This window comes from Chelonia mydas, chromosome 13 (genome assembly GCF_015237465.2).
Source record: "Chelonia mydas isolate rCheMyd1 chromosome 13, rCheMyd1.pri.v2, whole genome shotgun sequence".
Classification (NCBI taxonomy): Eukaryota; Metazoa; Chordata; order Testudines; family Cheloniidae; genus Chelonia; species Chelonia mydas.
Window position 1 is genome coordinate 19464414 of NC_051253.2, and position 8588 is coordinate 19473001.

At 42.6% G+C, this 8588-nt stretch overlaps 1 long non-coding RNA gene across 1 annotated transcript; it reads right to left on the minus strand.

The window, feature by feature from the left end:
* Positions 1–541: 541 nt before the first annotated feature.
* Positions 542–5981, minus strand: LOC122462764. The gene is made up of 2 exons (XR_006285511.1): positions 5644–5981; positions 542–1484 (listed from the first exon to the last, which is right to left on the minus strand). It is a non-coding gene; the product is annotated as an uncharacterized LOC122462764 (long non-coding RNA).
* Positions 5982–8588: the final 2607 nt, after the last annotated feature.

Sequence of the window (8588 nt, forward strand, 5' to 3'; positions counted from 1 at the left end):
AAAGATCTTAAACTCTGACTTTTGGGTCCAGCTGAGCTGCACTGGGTATAGGACCTGAGAATGAAGGGCCAGCATGTCTCTCCCAACCCCTGGGGCAGCTGGTGCCTGTTAGAGCCTCAAGGCTGTTCTAACTTGCACTGGTAGTAACAGCCCTCAAGGACTGTTATTTTAGCCTGGGGTTATTGGAACACAGGGCACACCAGCCAGCCCTCTTCACATCCCAGCACATTCCCAATGCACACCAATGCCAGAGGTATTATGCTATTAGAAAGTAACATAAAGCCAGCTCTCCCACCTGGTGGTACTAATTAGAGCTGCTTTATGATCTCTTTGTGCTGCCAGAGCATTGTAAAGCATCTATGTGAGGACTGACCAGCCCTTAATTTAAAGTGACCACTTCAGACATGGGGTTGCCAATGGAATTTGGGGTCTTTAGTGTGTGCTTCTTTGTGTTCTGATATCCCTTTAGAATTAAACCAGACCAGGTAAGCTTTCAACCGGAGCAGTGTACACCCCCACCCATGAACATAACTCCAGTCACTGTTTCAAATGTTTTTCATCTTTTTTTCTGGACCTCTTTATTTTGGTTCAAATGAGGTTTTGCTGCCTCTCAGCCAATGCCCTCCCATTGGAGCCTGCACTGAAGTCATGCTGTTAAATCTATAACATCAATTATTCCTACAGCAATAGGAGAGGCAGCATGACCCTAGTGGAGTAATGTTGGGACTGGCAGACAGGAACTCCCAAGTTAATCCTGCTTCTGTAAGTGACCTGCTGTGTGGCCCTGGGTCAGTCCCTTAACCTGTTAACTGCTCTCTCATCTATAAAATGGAATAATAAAATTAATGCAGCCCAAAGGGGTGTTGGTAACCTTAATTAACTCCTCTTTGCATACAGTTTGGAAGATATAGATTACTATGCAAGTGTTTACTTTTGTATTTATTAATTGATTCTGCTGTTATATACTCACAATTATGAATGACTTTGCTCCAGGGTTTGGAAGAGGTAGCAGCAAGTCGGGGGAGGGGGGGGAGCGGGATCATAGGTCTTTATGTAAAACATAAACATACCTCAGCTGGTATCAACCGGTATAGCTATGAGAGCACTGCTGATTTACACTAGCTGGGGCCCTGGCTCAGATATCTTCAGTGATAGCATATATAACAATACAGAAAAATACAGAGCATGGCCATTTCTCTTTGTTCTTGACGTCCTCTCTCTTTCTTTCCATTGTGCTCTAGTCACAGGCTTCCGCTTTTCAAGAGGATGCTCTGAAGGCAGTGAAGGAGTTAATACTTCTCATAAGTCGTGTTAATCATGTAAATCCTCCTGGCCTCATCACTGACATTTTAGATGCTAGATTTTTGTCGCACTGCCAGGAAGTGTTTAACATGTTACAGTTGCTCATGTTGTTTTTGCAGTGGTTTAAAAAAAGAGGGGAAAACAGTCTCCTTGTGTTTCCAGTTAGGAGACTGAATACATTCCTAAAGGAAAAACACATGATCACACAGATGCCTGACATAAATCCCTGCCCACATTTTATATTTAAGTTGAATTATTATTGTGCCCAAATCTGATAGCTAGAACTGTTGCCTGGCTTGACTTTTCCAAACATCTTTCTCCTTCTGTTCAGAAACTTTAAGGGAAGAAAGCGAAAAATGAATTCCTTCAACTTCTTAAAAAGATTTACTTTCTTGACCACATTACCAACACAAACATTTCTCCCTGCAGTTTGTTTGTTTATTCAAAGCTGGCTGGAGACCCAGGCTGTAGGTTCCAGAAATATTTTCAAGATAACAAAAGTGGGCAGCAACCTCCAAAGAGGTTTCAAAAAGATTCGCATCTGTATTTAAACTCAAAAAATGCCATTTATCAGGGTTTGTAGAAGTTTGAGATTATCCAAGTCTCAGTTGATCCTGGTGCACAGTAATTATTAAAGGTGCTATGGCCAAGATCTTAATAAATGGGTGCCAAAATTAGGCTCCTAAATTCATATTCAGGCATCTAAGTAACTATATGTGCTGAGGAGCTGGCACCTTCTACTGACTTAAATAGTCAATCACTATATCTATCTACCTCAATTATGCTAGCAGAAGCACAAAAACAAAATACAAAACAAAAGAAAACAAACCCTTTCTCCCACAAACCACCAAACCAAACCATATATATATATATATTCAAACTAGCTGGTCTAGCTTTAAACTTCTAGGAGTGTTTTACAACCAGTCTTTTGCAAAGTGTCCTTGTAATTGTATTGTGCGCAGCCCACTAATTAACATAACCACAGTATTCTTGGTATACACATACATTTCAGAGTCTTTGACAGAGAACAGGATTGCAATGTTTACAGTTTTCCTTTCTATTTACTGGGAGGTTTGATCCCAAGTGAAGAGGGTTTGGCCTTTGGGACATTCTTCTTCGTGTGATGAGGATTTAGGAAACTGCTTTTCTGTCTCTCATTTCAAAACTACAGTTGGATTCTTTTTAGCACAGAAAACTCACACACAGTGTTGAGATGAGGCACTTAAGGATACAGGATGCTTCATAAATTACTATTAATAATTTGGTCTTTCTCTTCCAAGTCTTGTCGCTCAGGGTGTGTCACTGCATTCCAGCATGTGTGAGTGTTTTTTCCATCCTAGACTTTTTTTTTTTTTTTTAGTGCCCCTGGGAGTCTAATAACAAGATATCCAGCTCCAGGCCCCATCATCACCTTCAGTGGCGTCAGGAGATGCTGAATCAACTGTTCTCCCTTGGGTAATGTTGGGCAAGTTAAACGCAGATGTTTAGTGCTCATGAAATCAGTACACACTTTATGCAGAAACTGACCACAGTTTGCAATGTCTCAGGAGTGGGAAAGTGGGGGTGTTGTGACAGGCAGCTATAAAGAATAGCTGCTGCAGATCATGCCTGAGACCACTGGGCCAGTCCAGGAAATTCATTTGTTAAGACTTAAAGAATAACTTTTTTGCAGTCACATTTTTGCAGAGCTGAAAGAGCTCACTGAACACAAAAGCAGCACACCCTGCCAGATTTTGCCTTCATTAACATTTCAGTATCTGAAGTTAAGTATTTTTTCACTCGTATAAATAGCTCTATTATCAGTTTTCTGTTCTTGTGAAATACAGTCACACTTTGTTTTTCAGATTTCAGGGAAGAGTTTACATTTTTAATTAAAAGTGACCAAAATTTGCCCCTGATGTAACTATATTTGCTACTGCTTTTAGGTCACTTCACTGGGCTTTGGATCAGGCTGTAGTGGATGAACGATTTGGCACCATAAATGCTTCTAGTGGGTGTTCCTCTCCAAAGATGACGCTACTTCTTACAAACACACACTTTTCTGGGTTCTCTCATTTCTTGTGTAATTGTATGTATCACATACCATTGGAAGTCAGAATAGGGACTGATGGTACATGCATGGATTTCAGAAGTTTCCCGTTGTGCCACTAATGAAGAACTGGTTTATAGGCTGAAAAATACTAAGACTTTGCAAAAATACAGGATCCTTGGCTAGATGAAATGGTATCAAATAGACACTTTTAAAATCAAAATCTTGTTGGATTTAGCAGGGATCTCTAGGATTCTCAACTCAACTAAAAAGAAAATGGTGACCAAAATATGAAACCTCCTTGTCACGAATGGTAGCTGGCAGTGTAATCTGTGCTCAGTTACCTGTCAGCAGGTGGTGAAATTTGGTTGCCATTTTGTGCAAGGCACCTGACACTTTTAACATGAAGCTGAACAAGGGAGGATTATTGACTCAGGGTATGCCCTGAAGCATGAGGATTAAAGTTCTGTGACTCAATGACATTTTAGGAAACATGAGTTGGATGCTAAGGCCTGATTCCGATCTTGCACCAGTATACATCAGGAGTATTGCCTTTAAAGTCTGCGGCGTTACATTGTTGTGAAACCTGTCTAACAGGGAGCAGAAATCAGGACCTAAATCTCTACAGGGTTTCTTCAGATCCGCAGTGAGACTCATTATTTTAGCCATTAATAGGGAGGGGGGAGGGATCACGGCCTGTAGCCTTTAGCACCTGCTACACAGAGAGTGACGGACCTCATTTACTTGTGTTTTATTAGTGCTTCATTCCACTCTCCAAACCCGAGAAGCTCAAGTGACAATCTATCCTGCTATCTACTTTCCTGTAAGTAGCTCAGCTGGCTTTTAGGGAGGAAAGGGAAAATCAGAGCATAGCACCTGAAAGTCTCTCTGTTGTAAACAACTCAGAGCAACTCACTTACCAGATCTTCCCTGATACTACATTATGCAGGCTCTCATTTTCCGCTCCTGGTGTGTGCTTGGCCCCGGTTGGTAAACAGAAGCCTCCAATAGCTAATCCAACCTAACATTTCATAAATGCACCATATATTTTTTTCCCCGTTCTGAATTAGGCTGAGAGCTACCCATGGCAGATGCTGATACTCATGTCTGTGTCACTCAAACAAGACAGCTTTTGAAAGTAGGATTTTTTTTGATGAATAGGTAGCTGGGTGCATGACCTTTGTGGGCTTACACTGAAGAAACCTCTGGATCCCTTTGGACAAACAAACAAACAAGCAGGATTTATGCTTGTTCTCTCTGCTTTGCGCTGTTAAATGGTTGCTGCATTTCATCCCACAGGGTAAAGTGATTCCTATATCATAGATAGTATGTAAGTTAGTTTGTAACGTGCTTTGGGATCCATCTGATGAAAGGTGCTATATAGATGTATATCAGGATTCAAATTAATCCAAGATTAAAGGCTAAGAATAAAATTAATGTTAGTCACCGTGGGCTTATGGAAAATAAGTCGTTTCAAATAAACCTGACTTCATTCTTTGATGAGATTACAAGTTTGGTTGATAAAAGTCACTGAATAGATGTGATATACTTAGCTTTTCATATGGCATTTGACTTTGTACTGAATGACATTCTGATTTAAAAAATAGCACTGTACACTATCAATACAGCACACATTAAATGGATTTAGAATTGGGTAACTGACAGATTTGAAGAAGTAGTTGTCAGTAGGGAATCATCATTGAATGCGGGTTTTCTAGGAGGGTTCCATGGGGGTCAGTACTAGGCCTGACGCTATTCAATATTTTAATCATGATCTGGAAGAGTCACTGCTGATAAAATTTCTGGATGACAAAAAGATTGGTGGAATGGTAAATAATGATGAGGACAGGGCAGTCATACAAAGCGATCCGGATCACCTGGTAAACTAGGCCCATTCAAAAAAATGTGTTATAATGCAGCCAAATGCAAAGTTCTCCATCTAGGAACAAGGAATGCAGGCCATACCTACAGAATGGGGAACTGTATCCCAGAAAGCGGTGACTCCAAAAGGATCTAGGGGTCATTGTGGACAAGCAACTTAACATGAGCTCCCAGTGCAATGCTAGGGCAGGAAGGACGAATGTGATCCTTGGATGTATAAACAGGGGAGTAGTAAGTACAGCAGGGGGTGATTTTACCTCTGTACAAGAGCATTGGTGAGACCAATACTGGGAAACCGAATCTAGTTCTGGTGTCTGCATTTTAAAAAGGATATTGAAAAACTGGAGGAAAAAGCACCCCAAAAATGATTCAAGGGCTGGAGAAAATGCTGTATAGTGAGAGACTTAAAGAGCACAATCTGTTTAGCTTACCCAAAAGAAGACTGAGATGTTGGATGATAACAGTGTATAAGTACCATCATGGGGAGAAAATAGGGCACTAAAGGCCTCTTTCGTCTAGCAGAGAAAGAAAGGCATAATAAGACCCAGTAACTGGAAGCTGAAGCCAGACAAAGCCAAATTGGAAATAAGGAACAGTTTTTTAACAGTGAGGGTGACTAACCTCTGTAACAAAATCCTATCTTTTGAAGACTTCAGATCAAGAGTGGATGCCTTTCTGGGTGTGACAAGTTACTGGGCTCAATACAGGGGTAACTGGGTGAAATGTAATGGCCTATGTTACACAGGAGGACAGGCTAGATGATCTAATGCAGTGGTTCTCAACCAGGGATTTGGGGCCCCCCGGGGGGCTGCAAGCAGGTTTTGGGGGGGCGCCAAGCAGGGCCAGCATTAGACTCACTGGGGCCCAGGGCAGAAAGCTGAAGCCCCACCACGCAGGGCTGAAGCCCAGGTCCCTGAGCCCTGCCACTTGGGGCTGCAGCCAAAGCCTGAGCAACTTAGCTTCACGGCGGGGCCCTGTGGTGTGGGGCCCCAAGCAACTGCCCTGCTTGCTACCCCCTAACGCCGGCCCTGGGCTTTATAGGCATAAAATCAGTGGTTGTGGCACAGGTGGGCCATGGAGCTTTTATAGCATGCTGGGGGGGCCCCAGAAAGAAAATGGTTGAGAACCCCTGATCTAATGGATCCTTCTGCCCTTAAACTGTATGAATCATCATCATCAAGTGGTAGCATAGCTCACTATTAGATCTAAATCTGAGATCTGCTCACATATGCTGCCTCTCTCTACATACATAAAGAAAAGGAGTACTTGTGGCACCTTAGAGACTAACAAATTTATTTGAGCATAAGCTTTCGTGAGCTACAGCTCACTTCATCGGATGCATTCGAAAAGAAAAGCCTTTTTTATTTCTTAGAAAAATGCATATTCTCTGGAAAGAGGTTGCGATCAGACTCAAGCAACTAAATAGCTGGGACAAACATTTAAAGAAGTGTTTGGTTAAACAGCAGAGGAGACAAGATGCCGTGGGACCAGTGGCAGGGCTGGGGAACAGTATAACCTTGTGGAGTGAAATTGTCCAGAAGCAGCGCACCACCACTCACTTTGCAACAAAACACTTTTGTGTCTCCATGCAGATTACTGGCACTATAAATAGTTTCTGCTCAAAGTAAATATTTTTTGAGAGTACTCTGCCCTGCTGGCAATGAGATCCTCAGGCTGAGCAGCTCAGCAGCAGCTTCCCAAGTCTCTCTCTCTCTCTCTCTCTCTGCACGGCCACACATTCCCAGTGACACAAAGCTGCTAATGCCTCTCCCCTCACAAACGGCCATCAAACCCCAACCATTAATACAGACAATCCTGATGTGGCTTGTTAGTGGGTTAGGCTCTTTACAGATTCCTCAATTTCTGTATATTTCACAGCCTGGGGCTGAATATATCTGGTTTTATAACGGCTTTGAAATTGGCCTGGGAGCTCCGGGATGATTTGTATGGGGACATGTTGACGCTCCTGCATTATCTTAGGATACTGAGAAACAGGGTCCACTCTTTTAGATTTGGGGCAGAGAGAAAGAGGGTAATTTGTCACTAAAACTGCTTTCAGCCAATAGACTTTTTCTCATCTCAACACTGCCAGCTTTCAATGTTTTATTGGAAGGTTGCAGACTTCCCCACTTTCTTTAATGATCCCAGCAGCTTGTTGAAATGAGCTCTGCATTTTATAACCTAGTTTGTTTAAAGAGTGTGTGTGTATGGCGGTAGGAAGTCTGGCAAAAATCAGAGCTTGCCACATTTTTTCCAGGCCTATATTGTGCAACTCCATATTTCTTTGCCATGTTGGCCTCATGAAGTAACATTAATGGAGCCCTTACATACAGCTCAATGCTTGGGAAATGTAGTGGAAAACATAATTTATGCAAGAAACATAGATAATCCCATGTTCTTTGCAAGCCTGCTGTAAAAATGTCGGAGTTACCTTCTGTGGAGAACTAGATTCAGATGGCACTTAAGTCAGGTCAGAAGCAGGTCAGGTCTTTCTGAAAGGAGAGTCTATTTCCTTGCTGTGCAGGAATTCCTAACAGTCCTTTCTGCTGTTTGTTTTCCTTACTGGAACATTTAGTGGGTGCGCAGTTAAGCAGCACACAGCTGCTATGGCGATTGCGTCTCAGTGTTATCAGCTTTGAGGATGGGTTCACGCAGCCCCCTGAGAATGCCACTGTCCCAGTTCCCTTTGATCACATGCTAAAGACCAACAATCGGCCCCAGGACACCTCGGGGCTCCTCACTGTCACACGCTTTGTTATCCTTTGCTGCACCAGAGTCCAGTGAAGTCCATGGCTTCAAAATCACAGTCCCAGCTGCAAAGCATGAGAGTTCAGCTAATTCCTTGCAGGGCGGCTCTGAAGACTGTTCCCTGCCGCATAATACATGAGTCTCAAGAAAAAAATATTGCAATTCCTTGCAGGCCAGCTCTGGTGGCTCCATAGGAAACAACAGACATCAGCAGCATGATACAGCAAAACCAACATTCCTCTTGTCCAAAATGGCCATGTCACTTCCCACCTGGCCTGGGCCACACAGATCAAGAAGGCAAGAAACAGAAAAACAAACACTTTAGAAAGATGCAGTTGTGAACTGGTGTAAAAGTGACATGCAATGGGCCTTAAGGCTAGCTGTATCTTTTGCTGAACCAGTTTGCCCAACTTTGTGTTAATCTAGTCTATCAATTTCTTCCTGTCTCTCTAGGCATATTGATACATGTTCATCATTTTGGCCTGGAAGGTTTTTTTATTTTTTAACCCACTACTTCAGAAAGTCTGTGAACCAGAAAGTCTCTGCCCCAAAGATCTTACACTCAAATCCAATAGAACAGTGGTTTTCAACCTGTGGTCCCTGAATCCCTGGGGGTCCGCAGACTATG